General features: G+C 44.7%; 1 non-coding gene across 1 annotated transcript; it reads left to right on the forward strand.

Moving 5' to 3' along the window:
- The first annotated feature begins 6138 nt into the window (after nt 1–6138).
- Nucleotides 6139–6212, forward strand: trnat-agu (transfer RNA threonine (anticodon AGU)). Its single transcript has one exon. It is a non-coding gene; the product is annotated as a tRNA-Thr (tRNA).
- Nucleotides 6213–20676: the final 14464 nt, after the last annotated feature.

Below are 20676 nucleotides of genomic sequence, written 5' to 3' on the forward strand. Positions count from 1 at the left end.
TCAAGGGGAGATGGTTAGATTCTCTCTTGTTTGAGATGGTCATCGCCTGGGACTTGCGTGACTCGAATGTGAAATATCCTTATTGTAGGGTATTGTATTGTACTGTACAGTGACTACACTTGGAAAGTCCTTCATTGGCTGTAAAAGGCTTTACAAAGTCCTGTGGTCGTGAAATGTATGTGTTGCTTTTTCCATTGTTATCAGTGTCATTTTGATCAAAAGATAGGTTTCGTGAGCACAAGGTTTAAATCAATGTTGATTCAAATAATGTAAAAGCATCTATATTCTTGCACTGTACTTAATAATCACCATCTTCCCATCCTGAGAGAGTACAATGTTTTTGACCCAGAAATTGATTCCACAATCTCAGTCCCTCAGACAATTTCAGCCCAGTTCTGATGAAAGATCACAGATCTGAAACGTTAACTCTGTTTCTCTCTCCACAGATGCTGTCAGACCTGCTGAGTATTTCCAGCATTTTCAAGAGTCTCGATTTAATGAACAGGAAACTTGTTTCAGATCAGATTGGGAGACAGTGTGAAACCACTCCATTGTACTCATGTCTGAGATTCTGAGGACAGTTGGCTGTTAGTGGAATACATTAATTAAATGTACCGAGCAACAGCTCAGACCAATTATTATTTTACATGGTGGTATGATGGCCATCCAGGGGTTAAAAGTAGGGAACTTGTAAGGTTTCAGTGTGCAGGACCACTAGAAGACCTCAGGGGTAAAGGCTCAGATCATCAACCAAGTTCTCCACCTGTTGAGGGATCTAGACTGGACAAAGAGGACCGAGACCAAGCTCGACCAGTCCACACACCTGCTAGAGCTGTCAAGTTATATTCCCCAAGTTTGTTCAAGATAATTTTACTTCCAATTATTAAGTACTATTTTACTCTCAATAAATGTTCTGGACTTATTAATCAAGTATCCTGTTGCTTTAATTGGTTAAAGTCATGCCCAAAGAAATTGTCCACAATAGACTTTCCAGAACTGAAAGATAAGTCTGCAAGGATTGCGAATTTTACAGCCCTGTTTAAAAACAGAGATAAACCCAGGAACTACAGACCAGTTCGTCAAATGTCAGTGGTGGGGAAACTTTTCGAGACAATTATCCAGGAGAAAATTAACTGTCACTTGGTAGAACATGGGCTAATAAATGACAGCCAGTACAGATTGGTTAACAGAAGATTGTGTATGAATTAATTAATGAATTAATTTCTTTGATGAAATTTCACAGAGAGTTGACCAGGGTGGTGAGGTTGGTGGTGTGTGTCTGCACTTCAAAATTGTGTTTGAAAAAGTACCATAAAATAGACTTGTTAACAAAATTTGAGCAGATGGGATTAAAGAGGCAGTGGCAGCGTGGATACAAAATTGGCTGAGAGACGGAAAGCATAAAGTAGGGTGAATGCTTGTTTTTCAGAATGGAGGGACTAATACAGTAATGTCACTGTTGTTGCAGTGTGTGCAGTATCTGACCCTGAGCTGTCCTCGGGAGGGGGCTGTTTGTGATTTTCCTGTGGGGTGCATTATCATCAGGGGATCTCTCTGAGCTGTCACAGGGATGGGGCAGTGTGTGATATCCTTGTGCATGTCATGCAGGATAACTGGCGTGTGGTTCCATCCTGATGCCAAGAAACAGAGCCCCAGCTATGGGCAAAAAGTCTCACTTCCCTGTGGATGTCTTGAGAGAGAAGAAGGCTTAGGGAGTAAACTTGGACAGTGGCTCAGTGGTTAGCACCGCAGCATCACAGCTCCAGCGACCCGGGTTCAATTCTTGGTACTGCCTGTGTGGAGTTTGCAAGTTCTCCCTGTGTCTGCGTGGGTTTTCTCCGGGTGCTCCGGTTTCCTCCCACATGCCAAAGACTTGCAGGTTGATAGGAACATTGGCCATTAGAAATTGCCCCTAGTATAGGTAGGTGGTAGGGAAAATATAGGGACAGGTGGGGATGTGGTAGGAATATGGGATTAGTGTAGGATTAGTATAAATGGGTGGTTGATGGTCGGCACAGACTCGGTGGGCCGAAGGGCCTGTTTCAGTGCTGCATCTCTAAACTAAATCCGGAGTGGAGTCCCGTAGGCGGTTACCTGTTACTTGTCAGGTAGTTTTCCAGCAACTGCTGCAGCAGAGCTGGTACCAAACAGTGCTGTTTCCTTTCCTTTGGACAATACTAGCAATGCTGAGAGGGTGTCCTGATCCTCAGTGTCTCCATACTATTTGCCCAGGAGAGGATACTCCAGCTTTGTGGTTAAACATTAGCAAAACATGGGAAGAAACAGTTACCAATTATAAGCTCTCACTCAATTGGTGTAGAGTATGAGCACCAGGGGTTACTTTTGACCGTGGGAGAGATCATCGCGTCTCATTGGATAACTACCACCTACTCCAAGCTGTGCAGCCCCCAGTCAGTTAGGTGCTGTCCTGCCACGACCTACTTGCTTCAATGGGTGCTTGGAGCTTAGAGAGATATCTCTCAACTGGCGGATTGATAATCTATGCACCAGGCAAGACAAACTCAACAAAGAAGACACCAGTGTTTCGCATCACAAGCTGGAATGTAAGGACCATGTGTCCTGGCCTTAATGACAACCTTCTGCAGGTTGATAGCACACACAAGACAGCTGTGATTGACAAGGAACTCACAAGGCTCAATGTGGACATTGCTGTGCTGCAAGAAACTAGACTCATTCAAAGTGGACGCCTCAAAGAGAAATACTACACCTTCTTCTGACAGGGGAAAGCCCAAGAGGCAACTCGTGAGCATGGAGTGAGTTTCACAGTAAAAAACATGCTACTTGCAATGAGTGAACCCCCCACTGTTGGCTCAGAGAGACTTCTTACCCTTCACTTGTCAACAAGCGCGGGCCCAGTTAATCTCATGTGCATCTATGTCCCGACACTCACCTCCACCCCAGATGTCAAGGATCAATTCTATGAGACACTTGACACTGCCATCAGTAGAATTCCCAGCACGAGGGACTTTTCCTTCTCGGGGATTTCAACGCAAGCTTGGGTACTGACTACAGCTTGGCCAATGAGCATAGGGCACCAGGGGATTAGCAAGATGAACAAAAATGGACAGAAGTTTCCGGAGCTATGCTGTTACCATGGACTCTGTGTGACGAACAGCTACTTCCAGGTCAAGCTGTGCCACAAGGTGTCCTGGAGACGTCCGAGATCATGCCACTGGCACCAGCTAGAACTTATCATCACCAGACATACCACCCTCAGCAGTATCCTCATCACACGTAGCTATCACAGCGCTGACTGTGACACTGATCACTCCCTAGTGTGTAGCAAGGTCAGGCTTCAGCCAAGGAAGCTTCACCCATCCAAGAAGAAAGGTCGTTCTCGGATCAACACTAGCCGAACCACTGATCCAGAAGGGACCCAGGAGTTCCTCAACATCCTAGATCAGGTTCTTTCAGAAAACGCCCAAGGCCTCGGTGTGGTATCAAAGTGGAATCATCTGCACGCCATCATATTTTACTCTGCACTCGCTGTGTATGGGAAAAGAGATGGGAGGAATGCTGACTGGTTTGAGGCTTATTGGACTGAAATGGAGTCAGTTACTGCAACTAAGAAGAGAGCCCTCATGAACTACAAACAAGTCTCCAGCAAACAAACTCTAGAGGCTCTCAGAGCTGCCAGAAACAAGTCTCTGCAGACTGCTCGGCACTGCACCAATCAATACTGGTTAAAACTCTGCAACAGCATACAATCTGCCGCTGAATCTGGGGGATGCTAGAGGGACATATGAAGGAATTCGACACACCAAGGTTCCTTAGACAGCACCTTCCATACCCGCAACCTCTACCAACTCACTTGGGCAGTTACAGGAGAAGTACTGTGAACAGTACAGACCACTCTACATTGTCTTTATAGACATCACCAAGGCCTTCGATCTTGTTAGCAGAGACAGACTGTTCAAACTGCTGTGGAAAATAAGCTGCCCTCCTAAACTCTTGGGCGTCATCTCTTCTTTCCACGAGAACATGCACAGTTCCGTCAGTTACAATGGAGCAACATCAGACACTTTCACGATTAGCAGTGGGGTAAAACAGGGCTGTGTCCTGGTGACAACTCTCTTCGGAACGTAGGAGGAGGAAGTTTAACCTGTCGAGCCTGTTCTGTCATTCAATTACATCCTTGCTGATCATTTACCTCAACACTGCTTTCCCGCGCTCGCCCCATATCCCTTGATGTCATGAGTATCAAGATTTCTATCAATTTCTGTCCTGAACATGCTCAATGATTGAACTTTCACAAACCCCTGAGGTAGAGAATTCCAAAGATTCACCACCCTCTGAGTGAAGAAATTCCACCCTATCTCAGTTTTAAATGGCCTTTTAAATGAAACTTTAAGGAATACAAGCCCAGTTTCCTCATAAGACAATCCCACTATCCCAGGGATTAGTCTGGCGACCCTCCGTTGCACTCCCTCTGTGGCAAGTATATCCTTCCTTAGATAAGGAAACCAAAACTGTACATAATACTCCAGCACGATCTCACCAAGGCTCTATACAATTGCAGCAGACATCTTTATTCCTGTACTCATGACCCCTTGTGTTAAGGCCAACATACCATTTGCCTTCCTAATTGATTGCTGCACCTGCATGCGAGCTTTTAGTGTCTCATGAACAAGGACACCCAGGTCCCTTTGGACATCAACACTTCCCAACCTCTCACCATTTAAGAAATATTCTGTCTTTCTGTTTATTCTACCAAAGTGGATAACTTCACATTTATTCACATTATATTCCATCTGTCATTTCATTCACTTATCCTGTCCAAGTCCCCTGGAAGCCTCCTTGTAACCTCCTCATAGCTCACATCCTTTACAATTGGCATATTCTTCTCCATGCTGCTATTTTAAACTTTCAGTGACTCAGATGGGGGTGTCCACCTGCATACCAGAGCTGATGACAAGCTGTTCATCTTGGCAAGACTGCGCACCAAGACCAAAATGAGTCAGTTCTTGGTCTGTGAGTTGCTGTTTGCTGATGACGCTGTGCTGACATCCCATAATGAAGTTCATTAACAGCAGCTTGTATATCGGTTCTCCCTGGCCTGCAAGGAATTTGGACTGGCGATCAGCATCAGGAAGATCAAAGTTATGGGCCAGGACGCAGAGACTCCACCTTCCATCAACATCGACAACCTCACTTTGGAGGTTGTCAACAGCTTCACATACCTTGGATCAACAATCACCAGCAATCTGTCCCTTGATACTGAAATCAGCACCAGGATTGTCAATGTTGCAGCTGTCATGTCAAAGTTGAGAAGACGAGTGTGAACCGACAGCAAACTGATCGAAAATGTGAAGCTCTGCGTGTAACAGGCTTGTGTTCTCAGCACCCTCCTTTATAGTAGAGAAGCATCAACAACTTATACAAGCCAAGAAAAGCAGCCGAACAGCTTCCACCTCCGCTGTCTCAGATGGATATTGGGCATCTCCTGGCAGGACAGAGTGCCGAATGAGGAAGTACACCAGCGTGCAGGGATCTGCAGCATGTTTGCCCTCTTGAGTCAGCGGTGACTCTGTTGACTGGGTCATGTGTGCTGAATGGATGACGGTCGCTTTGCCAAAGACATGCTCTTTGGTCAGCTTGCTATCAGCATGAGACCAACAGGTCACCCACGTCTGTGATACAAGGACATCTGCAAAGCGAGATCTCAAGCTGACTGGGATTGGAGTCGATGCATGGGAAGTCCTTCCTGCTGACTGGAATTCCTGGAGAAAGGCATTCAGGAAGACCATGGGAAAAGCAGAGGACAAAAGAAATGACCAGATGGTGGGAAAGAGAGGTCAGAGGAAGGAAAAATTATCAGTCGACCTCGGGCCAATGATATTCATCTGTACCAGCTGTGGAAGGGATTGTCACTCACGAGTCATCCTCTACAGCCACAACAAACTATGTTTAATACAGAAGTGACGTACACCCCGGGCGTAGCCCATCGTCTTCCGATACGGACGGTTGCCTATTACAATTACAACTACAGCTACAACTACAAGAGCGAGTCAGAGGCTGGGAACTCTGCCGTGACGAACTCAGCTCTTGACTCGCCAAAGCCTGCCCACTCTCTACAAGACCTTCCTCTGATTTCAATTACACACGCATTTGTGATCTGGCTCTGTAGCTTAGTTGGTTAAAGCACCTGTCTAGTAAACAGGAGATCCTGGGTTCAACTCCCAGCAGAGCCTTATTTCACCGTAGCAACATGGTTGAAAAGTTTCATTATCAACACTAACGTCGGTGTCTTTTGAACTTTAATTCAAAATACATGATGAATTTCAATCACATAAAAAAACAGCCTTTGTGAAGGATATGATTTTGGAATGGCTGTTCCTCCTTGTACAGAATTCTAGTGCTGATACATCAAAGGTAACTTCTTTGACATAAATTTGTTCACAGTTCCATTCAACCTGGAAAACAGCTTGATATTAATCTCACTGAAGGAGAGTGTTTGTGTCATTATGTGTTGCTTTTAACCGAGACAGGGACATGACGCAAGTGGGAGGGTTTATCTGAGGTTTGGAATATTTGTCAGTCAGGAACAAGAAAAATCAAAGGAACCAAATAAGAAAACCTATGTCTCATGTGGTTACCGAGAAACGGTGAGAAGATATTAAACTTTGTTGCATTTAATACAACTGTGTGAACTTTGATCTTTGCGGCCTTTTATAAACAGTATTTGAAGGGTCTCAGTAAAAATGTTCAGTGTTGATGAGAGTGGGGTCTGGCTGAGCAGCTGCTTAATGTGACAGGGTCAGGACTGGATGCAGGAAGTTCTCTGACAGTCTCTCTCTGATGGGTTGAGTTGATTTTCAACTGGCAGCTGTTGCTGTTTTGATAATTCAAGTTCCCTCCACCGATTTTTTTGGACAGACAGTGCAGTATGAGTATGTAAAGGGTTAATGCTGAAGACAGTGGGATTAACCCCTCCCACAATCAGAGTGATGATGTAACAGTCACATGAGATGAGGTTTGGGAGGAGAGAGCAGCACCAAGGATGCTAGTTTCGGAGGCTTGATGAATGTGTATATAGTATTGTGTAAATTAGAAAAGAGTTCTTCGTTCTTTCAGCAGGAAATGTGTCCAGAAAATATCACGAAACTCACAATTTTATTATTCAGGAGTTGGAACACAGGGATATTAACTCCAAGTGACAGTAGTGGTTTCATTCAACAAAAGAAAAGTAGAGAATAATATTGCTCATTGATTGAAATCCCCCAGTGAGGAGACAGTTAAACAGGTGATCTGTTGGGGCATCCTTCAATTCAAGGTTTCGGCAGCATTTAATCTCAATTTTTGGTGAAATTCTCTGTTTTTTGCATCTTTTTTTAATTCAGCTTTGATGGACCAGTGAAAAAACTGAAAAAAGTGAACAGATCCATCCTTTCTTTTCTTCCTTCTTCCCATCAGTTTCTCTTTTCTGTCCCAATTTAATCTGCTGTTTCTGCTGTTTTATCCATTCCAATCAAAATTCAACATTCCAATCAAATCTATTTGTTGTTCCACAGTGTCTCTCCATGTGTTTTATTCTGTTGTATTCTCTCACAGTCTGTTTGATGATCAATTTCACATCTCACTCTGTTCTGGTGAAGATCAGAAGCAGTGTTATCTGTTTGCAACACCCGACAAGTCGGCCTGAGGCTGTGTCTCATCGACAATGTGGAGTTAGGAACATAGAACCAAGGAGCAGGAGTCGGCCATTCAGCTCATCGAGCCTGCCCCACCATTCAATATGATCATGGCTGATCATCCACTTCAATGCCCTTTTCCCCACACTTTCCTCATATTCCCTTATGTCATTTGTATTTAGAAATCTGTCAATCTCTGCTTTAAACATACTCAATGACTGAGCTTCCACAGCCCTCTGGGTTACAGAATTCCAAAGATTCACAACCCTCTGAGTAACAACATTTCTCCTCATCTCTGTCCTAAGTGGCTTGCCCCTTATTTTGAAATTGCGTCCCCTGGTTCTCGACTCCCCAACCAGGGCAAACATCTTAGCTGCATCTACCCTGACTGTCCTTTAAATATTTTGTGGGTTCCAATGAGATCACCTCTCATTCTTCAAAACTCTAGAAAATAGAGCCCCAGTTTCCCCAATCTCTCTTCATAGGACAGTCCCACCATCCCAGGAACAAGTCTGATGAACCTTCGTTGAACTCCCTCCATGGCAATAATATCCTTCCTGAGGTAAGGGGACCAAAGCTGCACACAGTACTCCAAGTGCAGTCTAACCAAGGTTCTATACAATTGAAGCAAGAATTCACTACTCCTGTACTCAAATCCTCTTGCGATAAAGGCTAACATACTATTAGCCTTCCTAATTGCTTGCTGCACCTGCATGTTAGCTGTCAGTGACTTATTGACATGGACACCCAGATCACCCTTATATTCTATACCTCAGTTAATAAAGGAAAGGACCTGCTGAACCACCTTATTGACCTGTACTGCTACTTCAGGGATCTGTGGACATTCACTCCAACGTCCCTCACTTCCTCTACACCATTCAGTGTTCTCCCATTAATTCTGTATTCCTTTGCCTTTTTTGACGCCTGCTCTCGCTGTTCCCTGCTCTCCGAGTGAACTCTTGCTCCCTCTCCTGGGCTCTTTATGCTCCACTCTGCTCTCACTGTTGCCCGCTCTCTTAATGTATCAATATTTGTTTGCCTTGTGTTTAATTTAAAATATGGATTAACTGTATTTTACAGTTGTAGGTTTTATTTGGTAGTCCTGTACAAGTTGTGGATTGATATTTAATATTTAGCTCTGTGAAAAAGATTGTGAATGAAAATATAACTTTCAATCTGATACATGGGCTGGTCTGCAAGCTCCAAGTCCTTCATTTTGTAGTAATGGAATTGATAATGTATCTTTCAGTCTTAATCTCTGTGGCATTTTTGAACTGGTATGTAATGCATAACATGGTCTAACGTCTGATGTACATTATTGGGATTCAAAGGATCATAAGAAATAGGGGCATTAGGCTATTCAGCCCATCGAGCCTGCTCCAACATTCAAACAGATCGTGACTGATCATCTACCTCTTCGCCATTTTTCCCTGCTATCTCCATATCCCTTGATCTTGTTAGTATTTAGCAATCTATCGATTTCCGTCTTGAATATGTTCAATGATTGATCTTCCACAGCCCTCGGGGATAAAGAATTCCACAGATTTCTCACCCTCTGAGTAAAGAAATTCCTGCTCATCTCAGTCTCAAATGGCCTGCCCTTATTCTGAGACCGTGTCCCCTTGTTCTAGACTCACTAGACAGAGGAAACATCCTATCCATATCTACCCTGCACACCCTGTAAGAACTTTGTCTGTTTCAATGAGATCACCTCTCATTCTTCAAAACTCTAGAGAATTTAGGCCCAGTTTCTGCAGTCTCTCATCATAAGACAATCCCACCATCCCAGGGGATGAGACCGGTGAATCTCTGTTGCACTCCCTCTGTGACAAGTCTATCCTTCCTTAGATAAGGAAACCAAAATTGTACAGAATACTCCAGGTGCGGTCTCATCTAGACTTCATACATCTTTACTCATGTACTCAAATACGCTTTCAATGAAGCCAACATACCATTTTCCTTCCTAATTGCTTGCTGCACCTGCATACTAGCTTTTCGTGTCTCATGAACAAGGACACCCAGGTCCCTTTGGACATCGACACTTCCCAGCCTCTCACCATTTAAGAAATAGTCTTTCTGTTCATTCTACCAAAGTGGAGAACTTCACACTTATTTATATTATATTCCATCTGCCAAGTTCTTGCCCATTCATTTAACCTGTCCAAATCCCCTTGAAGCCTCTTTGCATTCATTCTGTACCTTTCAATCATGTAAATTTTGTCTGTTCTGTTTCAAGTTTTATATTTAAAATGTAACCATGGTGACAGAGTTTATTTAGATCTGATAGTGAGTTTGTTTTTGCACTGTGATTGATGTATCAACCTGTCAGCTGTATTGAATTGGAGTGAAATGGAAACAACTTCTGTCTCTCCTGCTGTTGTTTGACTGTTGGTTTGAAAATGTGTCTCTTGACTTTGGGATCAGTGTCTGTCTGACTACTTCTTTTGTTTGTTCCAGTGGAACTGATGAGCTGGCAGTATCTCTGTGCTTTGGGAGTGATCCTGTACCGACTGTGTGTTGGAACGAGATCACTGCACTTTTCCTTGTGTCCAAGAATCACCACACCCATTCAGGTTCCTTCATGTATTTTCCTGCAGGAATGAAAGAACTGGTGAGGTAGAAGATACAAAAGCGATCAATGTAATCGTCCCAATAATAATCATTATGAACAATCACAAAATGAAAACCAGGAACACAAACAGTGTCAGTGTCTGACTCCACTGCAGTACTGCAGTATTCAGCTTCTGTTTACCAGGTGTTTGCAGTGGTTTTACAACAAGTTTGTGACATTCAGAAACAACACAAGCCCTGCACTGCTCAATGACTGGGACTGTCCGATAGAGCAGTGACCTTTACACAGTCACATTTCTATTTCAACGGAAAACAAGCAGCCACTATTTAAAATGTGCCTTTCACACTTCTCACCTGGTGTCTGCAATAAATGTTCTTTGCCTAACTGTCCACATTGTTATTTTGCGGCTATTTTCCCCCCACTGTTCACAATCCAACAAACAGTGAGAGACTGGAACTAAAGCAGGAAAATTCCCTCTCCTTTGGGTGGTGAAATTGTCAGTGATTTTCAATAGTGATTTCTTCCCATTGTGTCTCCCTGAGCCTGTCCAGACACTGTCCGAGAATGAACTCTCCCTTCCCCGTGTCCCCGGTTCACTCCATGTTCCGGGAGCAGCTCCTGCTCCACAGTGTCTGTTACAAACACTCCCCGACTCCCCCTCAACTTCCAACCACTCAATGCTAATCTCTGAGCACATCTGCGGACACGCTCCCAAAGCAGTGGCTGCTGGAAGCAGATGCTGTTTGTTCCCTTCCCCCGGGCCCGGGAAGTCTCCATTAGCAGCTAATTTAAAGCATCTTCCCCTGATTGAGTGAATGGCTTCACAGACTGGGTTGGGGAAAGACTGTGCATGCGCTCCACTCCTCATTGTGACGTCCCACTGGGGGCGGTGCTACGTCGCGCGTGCGCAGATCTCTGCAGCAATTCAGCATTCAAACATCAATGGGAACTTTCCCCATTTCACCCTCATCAAAGTCCCAAAGAAAGTGAAGAGGGGCTTGGACTGGAGGGAGGGAGGGGCGGGGTAGGGGGAACCTAGAACCCAGAAAGCTGCCCACTTACCCCATTTAGATGCTCAATTTGTGGTCATTCCCTGCAGGGGGTTTGTTATTATTGAGCCCCTCCTGGTAAAACAATCCGACAGAAAGAGGGGAGAAAGGAGGGAGCCGGTGTGTTTGCTGGGACCTTGCAGAATTCATTTCAGCAGCAAAAGTCCCGGGTTATATTAACCCGAGTGAAACACGCTGTCAGTGAGAGGAAAAGCGAACGGCCCTTTTCATCTTTTCATTGGAAACAAAGTAGAGCCGGAAGTGCGGCGAGCAGAGCAGACACACAAGCTCAATGACAGGAGAGCTTGGCCGTCCCTGAGTTTCAGCTCCCGGCTCTTACATTTCCTCATCCACACTGTCTTTACTGTGGATGTTCAGGGGTTCCTTGTCGGATCTGAGGACTGTATCCATTAAACATTCTGAGTCAGGAGATCCACACACTCTCTGTTATCAAGATTTATGGGCAGGAATGTTTCAAAACTTTGTCTATTAAATCATTGTATTATTCACAGAACTAATGAGGCAATCGGTTCATTATTCAGGCCTTGAAGTTGGTTTGGGTAGACCGAAAACTGAGAGGTTCAGCACCTCGCCAATCCTTCACTAATATAACTGATTTTTTGATGAAGTAACAGAAAAGGTTGATGAAGGGAAAGCAATGGATGTTGTCTATATGGATTTTAAGAAAGCGTTTGACAGACTACCACAGAAAAGGCTGGGTAACAAAACAGAGGTTCCAGGAATAGGAGGGTCTGTATCAGCTTGGGTTAAAAAATGGATGAAATATCAAGAAAAGCGAGTTGTGGTATTTGGTTGTTTTTCAGAATGGAAGATGTGAACAGTGATGTCCACAAGGGTCAGTGTCAGGACCACCATATATATAAATGACTTGAATATTGGAATCACAGAATTGTTACTGCACAGAAGGAGGCCATTTGGCCCATCGTGTCTGCACTGACTCTCCAAATGAGCAATTCACCTGATGTCACTTCCCCGTCTTCTCCCATAATCCTGCACATTCTTCCTTTTCAGATAACAGTCTAATTCCCCTTTGAATGCTTCAATTGAACCTGCCTCCATCACATTCTCAGGCAGTTCATACTTTAACCACTCGCTGTGTGAAAAAGTTTTTCCTCATGTCGCTTTTGCTTCTTTTACCACTTACTTTAAATCTGTACCCTCTCGTTCTCGATCCTTTCACAAGTGGGAACAGTTTCTCCCTATCCACTCTGTCCACACCCCTCATCATTTTGAATACCACTATGAAATCTCCTCTTAGCCTTCTTTTCTCCAAGGAAAACAGTCCTAACTTCTCCAATCTATCTTCATAACTGAAATTCCTCATCCCTTGAACCATTCTCATGAATCTTTTCCATAATCTCTCCAATGCCTTCACATCTTTCCTAAAGTGTGGCACCCAGAACTGGACTCAGTACTTCAGCTGAGGCTAGTGTCTTATACAAGTTCAACATGACCTCCTTGTTCTTGTACTCTATGCCTCTATCACTAAAGCCGAGGATACTGTATGCTTTATTAACCACTCTCTCAACCAATGACATATAACCCCAGTTCCCACTGCTCCTGCACCCCCTTTAGAATTGTACCCTTTATTCTATATTGTCACTCCATGTTCTTCTTACCAAAATGAATCAATTCACATTTCTCTGCATTGAACTTCACCTGTCAACTGTCCTCCCATTCCACCAACTTGTCTATGTCCTTTTGAAGTTCTACACTATCATCCTTACAGTTCACAATGCTTCCAATTTTCGTATCATCCATAAACTTTGAAATTCTGCCCTGTCCACCAAGGTCTAGGTCATTAATATATATCAGGAAAGGCAAGGGTCCCAACACTGACTCCTGGGGAACTCCACTGCAAACCTTCCTCTAGCCCGAAGAACATCCATTGATCACTACTCTTTGTTTCCTGTCACTCAGCCAATTCCATATCCATGTTACTACTGTCCCTTTTATTCCATGAGTTATAACTTTGTTCACAAGTCTGTTGTGTTGCACTGTATCAAACTCCTTTTGAAAGTCAATAAAAGCAAAATACTGCAGATGCTAGAAATCTGAAATGTAAACAAAAAGTGCTGGAAATACTCAGCAGGTCTGGCAGCATCTGTGGAGAGAGAAGCAGAGTTAACGTTTCAGGTCAGTGACCTTTCAGATGCTGTCATACCTTTTGAAAGTCCATGTACACCACATCAACAGCATTGCCCTCATCATCCCTCTCTGTTACCTCATCAAAAAACTCCAGCAGGACAGTTAAACATGACTTTCCCTTAAGAAATCCATGCTGTCTTTCCTGAATTAACCCACATTTGCCCACGGGACTATTAATTTTGTCCCGAATTATTCTTTCGAGAAGTTTTCCCACGACCGAAATTGAAATGACTGGGGAGTGAGATGAGGTGAGTTGCTTTAGCAGAGAGCCAGCATGGGCTCGTCAGACCGAATGACCTCCTTCTGTGCTTTAGCCATTCTTTGATTGTATGATTCCAGCGACAACTGTTGGTGGAGAGGCAGTGATGCAGGAATGGGTTGACAGAAAGGGGAAAGTCTGGGCTGGTGTGTGTTTGCAGCATTTGCAGCTTGTGTTCGGGTTTGTGAATAAAGGTGATTTGGAAGCTGTGTTCCAAATTGAAGTGTTTACTGGAAGGAAGAAGTTGATGTAAATAGAGAGTAAAACGTGTTAAGATGAAGCGTGGTGTGATTGTGGATAGCAGTAAATATAGTGTTGGTGAATTACTTGTGTTAATAAACTTCCACTGCGCCCTCTGCTGCAGGCTGCTGTTTATATCCAGCTGTGTATTAGTGCTGTGTGTTAACTAGATAAATGTTTGTTTCAACGCTGTTTATAAAGCAATAGCATTGCACTCAAACAGTCCCAGACATAGCAACACACGTACAAAAGCAAAATACTGCAGATGCTGGAAATCTGAAACATAAACAGAAAATGCTTGAAATAGTCAGCAGGTCTGGCAGCATCTGTGGAGAAAGAAACAAAGTTAATGTGAGCTAAGGAAACAGACCTGAACTGTTAACTGTTTCTCTCTGCACAGATGCTGCCAGACCTACTGAGCATTTCCAGCATTTTCTGTTTTTATTACAGCAACACCTTTGATCAGCAGCAGCGGTGATAGTGCGAGCCAGGGGGCAGCCGGGAAGGTACGTTTCACTATAAAGTACTTACCTGGCGATTCGGCGGACGCGGACACGGGGACTGCTGGGTAAGTGAACTTATATATTCGGGCAGTGGCTAAACCCGAAACACTACACGTGTAGTGTCTCCCACCCATCCTCCTCCTCCAACCAAAAAAAAGGACTCTTGTGTGGAGGGTTTGGTAAGGTAAGGTTTTCCTTTATATTTTTTTATTCTCTGTTGTCAATTTGGAGCAGAGGGGATGGAAGCTAGGGCAGTTGCATGCTCCTCTTGCAGGATGTGGGAGGTAAGGGTCACCACTTGTGTCCCTGCTGACTTCACCTTTGAGAAGTGCACCCAACTCCAGCTCCTCACAGACCGCGTTAGGGAACTGGAGCTGGATGAACTTCGGATCATGCGGGAGGCAGAGGGGATGATAGAGAGCAGTTATAGGGAAGTACTGACACCGAAGTCACAGGATAAAGGTAGCTGCGTGACCGTCAGGGGAGGGAAAGGGAATAGGCGCACAGTGCAGGGATCCCCTGTGGTTGGCGGGGAGGGGGACCAGCAGGGGAAAGCCACAGTGGCCAGGTCTCTGGCACTGAGCCTGGCTCTGCGGCTCAGAAGGGAAGGGTGGAGAATAGGAGAGCGATAGTGATAGGAGATTCAATGGTTAGAGGAACAGACAGGAGATTCTGTGGTCGCGAACGAGACTCCCGGATGGTATGTTGCCTCCCGGATGCCAGGGTTAGGGATATCTCGGATCGAGTCTACAGGATTCTTAAGGGGGAGCAGACAGAAGTCGTGGTACATATCGGAACCAATGACATAGCTAGGTAAAGGGATGAGGACCTGAAAAGCGAATATAGGAGTTAGGTTGGAAGCTAAAAGGCAGGACGAGCAGAGTAGTAATCTCAGGATTGATACCGGTGCCACGTGCTAGTGAGGCTAGAAACAGAGAGCGAGTGCAGCTGAACACGTGGCTACAGAGCTGGTGTAGGAGGGAGGGCTTCAGTTATGTGGATCATTGGGATACCTTCTGGGGAAGGTGGGACCTGGACAAGAAGGATGGGTTGCATCTGAACTGGAGGGGCACCAATATCCTGGGCGGGAGGTTTGCTAGAGCTCTTCAGGAGGGTTTAAACTAGTTTGGCAGGGGGATGGGAACCGGAGCTATGGATAAGTGGATGGGGTAGCTGTTGCTCAGGGAGATAATGAGTGCAGAGAGTCTGTGAGGAAGGTTAGACAGTTGACAGGGCAAAGTTTCAGCCAGAATGATGGGTTGAAGTGTATCTATTTTAATGCAAGAAGTGTCAGGAATAAGGGTGATGAACTTAGAGCATGGATCAGTACTTCGAGCTACGATGTTGTGACCATTACGGACACTTGGATATCACAGGGGCAGGAATGGATGTTGGATGTTCCGGGGTTTAGATGTTTCAAAAGGAATAGGGAGGGAGGTAAAAGAGGTGGGGGAGTGACATTGTAAATCAGGGATAGTATCACAGCTGCAGAAAGGGAGGTCATCGAGGAGGGTTTGTCTACTGAGTCATTATGGGTGGAAGTCAGAAACAGGAAAGGAGCAGTCACTTTATTGGGAGTTTTCTATAGACCCCCCAATAGCAACAGAGACACGGAGGAACAGATTGGGAGGCAGATTTTGGAAAGGTGCAGAAGTAACAGGGTTGTTGTCATGGGTGACTTCAACTTCCCTAATATTGATTGGAACCTCCTTCGTGCAAATAGTTTGGATGCAGCAGTCTTTGTCAGGTGTGTCCAGGAAGGTTTCCTGACTCAATATGTAGATAAGCCGACTAGAGGGGAGGCTATGTTGGATTTGGTGCTTGGCAACGAACCAGGCCAGGTGGCAGATCTCTCGGTGGGAGAGCATTTCGGTGATAGTGATCACAACTCCCGGACCTTTACTATAGTCATGGAGAGGGACAGGAGCAGACGGGATGGGAAAACATTTAATTGGGGGAGGGGGAATTACAATGCTATTAGGCAGGAACTGGGGTGCATAAATTGGGAACAGATGTTCTCAGGGAAATGCATGACAGAAATGTGGAGGTTGTTTAGGGAGCACTTGCTGCGACTGCTGGATAGGTTTGTCCTGATGAGGCAAGGAAGGGATGGTAGGGTGAAGGAACCTTGGATGACAAGAAATGTGGAACAGCTAGTCAAGAGGAAGAAGGAAGCTTACTTAAGGTTGAGGAAGCAAGGATCAGACAGGGCTCTAGAGGGTTACAAGGTAGCCAGGAAGGAACTGAAGAATGGACTTAGGAGAGCTAGAAGGGGACATGAAAAAGTCTTGGCGGGTAGGATTAAGGAAAATCCCAATGCGTTCTACACTTATGTGAGGAACAAGAGGATGGCCAGAGTGAGGGTAGGGCCGATCAGGGATAGTGGAGGGAACTTGTGCCTGGAGTCGGAGGAGGTAGGGGAGGTCCTAAATGAATACTTTGCTTCAGTATTCACTAGTGAGAGGGACCTGGTCGTTTGTGAGGACAGCGTGAAACAGGCTGATATGCTCGAACAGGTTGATGTTAAGAGGGAGGATGTGCTGGAAATTTTGAAAGACATGAGGACAGATAAGTCCCTGGGGCCAGACGGGATATACCCAAGGATATTAAAGGAAGCAAGGGAAGAGATTGCCGCGCCTTTGGCGATGATCTTTGCGTCCTCACTGTCCACTGGAGTAGTACCAGATGATTGGAGGGGGGCAAATGTTATTCCCTTGTTCAAGAAAGGGAATAGGGATAACCCTGGGAATTATAGACCAGTCAGTCTTATGTCGGTAGTGGGCAAATTATTGGAGAGGATTCTGAGAGACAGGATTTATGATTAGTTGGAAAAGCATAGTTTGATTAGAGACAGTCAGCATGGCTTTGTGAGGGGCAGGTCATGCCTCACAAGCCTTACTGAATTCTTTGAAGATGTGACAAAACACATTGATGAAGGAAGAGCAGTGGATGTGGTGTATATGGATTTCAGTAAGGCGTTTGATAAGGTTCCCCATGGTAGGCTCATTCAGAAAGTAAGGAGGCATGGGATACAGGGAAAGTTGGCTGTCTGGATACAGAATTGGCTGGCCCATAGAAGACAGAGGGTGGTAGTAGATGGAAAGTATTCAGCCTGGAGCTCGGTGACCAGTGGTGTTCCGCAGGGATCTGTTCTGGGACCTCTGCTCTTTGTGATTTTTATAAATGACTTGGATGAGGAAGTGGAAGTCTGGGTTAGCAAGTTTGCCGATGACACGAAGGTTGCTGGAGTTGTGGATAGTGTGGAAGGCTGTTGTAGGTTGCAACGGGACATTGACAGGATGCAGAGCTGGGCTGAGAAGTGGCAGATGGAGTTCAACGTAGAAAAGTGTGAAGTGATTCATTTCGGAAGGTCGAATTTGAATGCAGAATACAGGCTAAAAGACAGGATTCTTGGTAGTGTGGAGGAACAGAGGGATCTTGGGGCCCATGTCCATAGATCGCTCAAAGCTGCCACCCAAATTGATAGGGTTGTTAAGAAGGCGTATGGTGTGTTGGCTTTCATTAACAGGGGGATTGAGTTTAAGAGCCGCGAGGTTCTGCTGCAGCACTATAAAGCCTTGGTTAGACCTGACTTGGAATATTGTGTTCAGTTCTGGTCGCCTCATTATAGGAAGGATGTGGAAGCTTTAGAGAGGGTGCAGAGGAGATTTATCAGGATGCTGCCTGGACTGGAGGGCATGTCCTACGAAGAAAGATTGAGGGAGCTGGGGCTTTTCCCATTGGAACGAAGAAGGATGAGAGGTGACTTGATAGAGGGTTACAAGATGATGAGAGGCATAGATAGAGTGGATAGCCAGAGACATTTTTCCCAGGGTGGAAAGGGCTATCACCAGGGGGTATAATTTTAAGGTGATAGAGGAAGGTTTCGGGGAGATGTCTGAGGTAGGTTCTTTGCACAGAGAGTGGTGGGTGCGTGGAATGCACTGCCAGCGGTGGTAGTAGAAGCAGATACATTAGGGACATTTAAGCGTCTCTTGGATAGGTACATGGATGATAGTAGAATGAAGGGTACGTAGGCAGTTTTGATCTGAGAGTAGGTGAAAGGTTCGGCACAACATCGTGGGCCGAAGGTACTGTACTGTGCTGTACTGTTCTATGTTCTATGTTCTATAACACAGGTGATGGGAGGCTCAGCCTGGCTACGTAATGTTACAAGGACGCTGAGTAACACCATCGACAACGGGACAGAGAGTAAAACACACAGAAAACTAATAGACTGTGAGGAAGCAAAAGTGAGGAAAGGAGAGAGAGAGACAACGAAACTGAGATGGAGAAACAAGGCGTTTGTATGATTGTGTTCTCCCTGTTGTGTTACGGTATTTCCTGTTTTGCAAATATGTTTTCTGTTGTGTAAAGATGTACCCTGTTGTTGTGTAAAGGTTTTCCCTGTTATTGTTTTATTTTCTGTTCCTGACCATCTCCTCACTGTGACCATTTGTCCTGCTTTTATTGTGGCCAACATCACCATCTGGTGGTGGAGAGGAGGCTCTGCAGGAAGGGGTTGACAAAGTGGGAGAGACTCGGCTGGTCCGTGTTTGCAGCTTGTGTTCGTGTGAGCACAAGTGATTTGTTACTCATTGATGTGTTCACGAGAAGGAAAAAGCTGATCACAATCGAGAGCATCTTGCAATTATTGGGAAACACTTGATGTTTTGAAAATGAACTGTTTGTATTATTACCAAACATAAATAGCAGAGAATGGTTTCGATCCATCGACCTCTGTGTTATGGGCGCAGCACGCTTCCGCTGCGCCGCTCTGCTAACTGTTGGTTTAAATTTTAGCTGCCTGTTAGTGAAATATGTTCATTTCCCCAATGTTTTTATCAAAATAGGATTGTCGTCGGATTTCTCAAGAATCCCGGACTCAGCAACACACGTGCTGACGGACTCACCCTCACTGCACAATGTCACAAGGACACTGAGTAACAGCACTGACAATGAGGCAGGCAGAGAAAGACACACAGAAAACCAGGAAGATATTATCAGGACCCAGAAGGGAACAGACAGAGAAAGACACACAGAAAACCAGGAAGAGATTATCAGGACCCAGAAAGGAACAGACAGAGAAAGGTACTGAGCAAACCAGCAAGAGACAGCGAAAGACGGATGATTTATGTAATTGTGTTCTCTGTTGTGTAAAGATGTTCCCTGTGTTCTTTTAAAGATATTTCCTGCTGTGTAATATGTTCTCTGTTGTGTAACTATATTCGCTGTTGTGTGAAGATGTTCTCTGTTATTGTGTAAAATGGTTCCCTGTTGGGTAAAGATCTTCTCAGTTGTGTAAATATGATCCATCTTGTGTAAAAGTGTTCCCGGTTGTTTAAATATGTTCCCTGCTCTGTAATGTAGAGCTGAGTCTGCACTAATGGAATTGCTACAGTATCTTCCAGTCTGATACTGTATGAGGGCTGGAATGTGATCCAACGCACAGTCTATACAAATTGAATTGCTATTGTATCTTTTAGTTTCACAATCTGGGGGAGTTTTAAACTGAAATCTCAGTTTGTATCTCAGGTTATACTATCTTTCAGATTCTCTCAATCTGATATCACACTTGAGATTTAGACTTAAGAAAGGATGTACTGGCATTGGAGGAGTTCAAAAGCGATTCACTCAGCTGATTCCTGAGATGAAGGGGTTGACTTATGAAGAATGGCTAAACAGGTTATTTATTCGTGTTTAGAAGAATGAGGGGTGATCTTTTTGAAACGTACAAGATTCTGAGGGGGCTTAACAGGGTGAAGAAGGGTCTCTGACCTGAAACATTAACTCTGCTTCTCTCTTCACAGATGCTGCCAGACCTGCTGAGTATTTCCAGCATTTCTTGTTTTTATTAACAGGGAAGATGCTGAGAAAATGTTTCCACTCGTGGGGGAATCTCAAACTAGGCGACATAGTTACAGAATAAGGGGACACTCATTTAAAACTGAGATGCAAAGGAATTTCTTCTCTCAGAGGGTAAGGAATGTCTGGAATTCTCTACCCCAGACAGTATTGAAGGCTAAATCACTGAAAGTATTTAAAGAGGATGTAAATAGATTTTTGAAATATTGGAGAGTTGAGGGCTATGAAGAGCTGGCATGAAAGAGGAGTTGAGGTCTGGGGCAGATCAGCCATGATCTTACTGAATGGCGAGGCAGGCTTGAGGGGCCGAATGGCCTACTCCTGCTCCTATTTCTTCTGTTCTTATGTTATGTTATATCTAATGTAT

Source organism: Heterodontus francisci, unplaced genomic scaffold (assembly GCF_036365525.1).
Source record: "Heterodontus francisci isolate sHetFra1 unplaced genomic scaffold, sHetFra1.hap1 HAP1_SCAFFOLD_854, whole genome shotgun sequence".
Taxonomy (NCBI): domain Eukaryota; kingdom Metazoa; phylum Chordata; class Chondrichthyes; order Heterodontiformes; family Heterodontidae; genus Heterodontus; species Heterodontus francisci.